Here is a 1,309-nt window from a genome sequence, read left to right as displayed (position 1 = left end):
GCACAGATAGAATAAAAACGTTTTATTGGTTTATTTTTATTTCCAGCGGAGTCTGCATGGTGTTTTATTTTGAAAAATGACTAGCGCGTCTTCCTGTCACTTCCGTTTGTGTTCATTTCCCGGACTTGACTGTCAGTTTTTATGTCCGGCTGCTAAAGGAAGCCGTCAGTCAACAACAAACGTCTCAGGAGAGCTGCTTTGGAAAGTGGGAGAGACTTAATACTGAGACAGAGAAAAAGTAAACATGTTAAGTAACAAAAAGTAATTTTATTTATTTATGAAACTTTTCAATAGAAAAAAAATATATATTATTTGTTATGTGTGTAATGACCGGTCCGTAGAAAAATTTCTTGCTTAAAACTGGTCCGTGGTGCAAAAAAGGTTGAAGACCACTGATCTATAGGCGAGTTTACTATTGCATAAATAGATTCACGCTTACAAGGACATTAACATAAAATAACACAGTAAATAAAACAGTGGCCGATATTATGTCATTGTAAAATATTGGTTCTCTTCAAATCAGCAATATATGGACCATATTTGTAACATCTTGTTTCTGTAGAAATGACAGTATATATTTGCTGAATGGTTAATGGTTTTCTACTGTAAATTTAAATTACACATCAGTGAAATCCGTGATTTATACTGAATGATACTGTAAATTTTAGGGTTATTACCAACTTTTGACTTTACGGTATTTTCTCATTCATTTTACAATTGTTTGAAAAAATCACAGTAAAATTGTGTGTTTTTTACATATTGTACCCGTAAAAATTAGAGTTATGTACTGTTTCTTGATTTACGGAAATTGATTGTATTTACTACGGTGATAAACAATTTTGGAATTGACGGTCCTTTACTGTTGCTATTTAACAGTTTTTTACTGTATTTTTTACAGACTTTTTTTTTTACAGTGCAGCACTTCTGTGACCTCCTGTGCCAGCTTCCACTGGTCTGCTGTCAGGTCCAGAGTACGATCAGTGTTTTTTTTTTGTCACGCTTGGGTGCTCCCCCCTGAACTGACACCTTATCGTGGTGGGGGAGTTTGTGTGCCCGAATGATCCTAGGAGCTATGTTGTCCGGGGCTTCATGCCCCTGGTAGGGTCACCCAAGGCAAACAGGTCCTAGGCGACGGGACAGACAAAGGGCAGTTCAAAAACCTCTATGAAAAGAAAAACACCAAGGAAAGAGACGTCGCCCGGTATGGCGCAGCCGGGGCCCCACCCTGGAGCCAGGCCTGGGGTTGGGGCTCGAACGCAAGCGCCTGGTGGTCGGGCCTCTGCCCACGGGGCCCGGCCGGGCACAGCCC

The 1,309-nt window shown here is 40.2% G+C and overlaps 1 protein-coding gene across 1 annotated transcript in view; it reads right to left on the bottom strand.

The window, feature by feature from the left end:
- slc22a31 (solute carrier family 22 member 31) overlaps positions 1–1,309 on the bottom strand; it is a 44,985-nt gene that overhangs the window by 3,211 nt on the left and 40,465 nt on the right. The gene's annotated exons all lie outside the window — the stretch shown is intronic.

Source organism: Stegastes partitus, unplaced genomic scaffold (genome assembly GCF_000690725.1).
Source record: "Stegastes partitus isolate 25-593 unplaced genomic scaffold, Stegastes_partitus-1.0.2 Scaffold19, whole genome shotgun sequence".
Classification (NCBI taxonomy): Eukaryota; Metazoa; Chordata; class Actinopteri; family Pomacentridae; genus Stegastes; species Stegastes partitus.
This window is presented reverse-complemented; position numbering and strand designations above follow the sequence as displayed.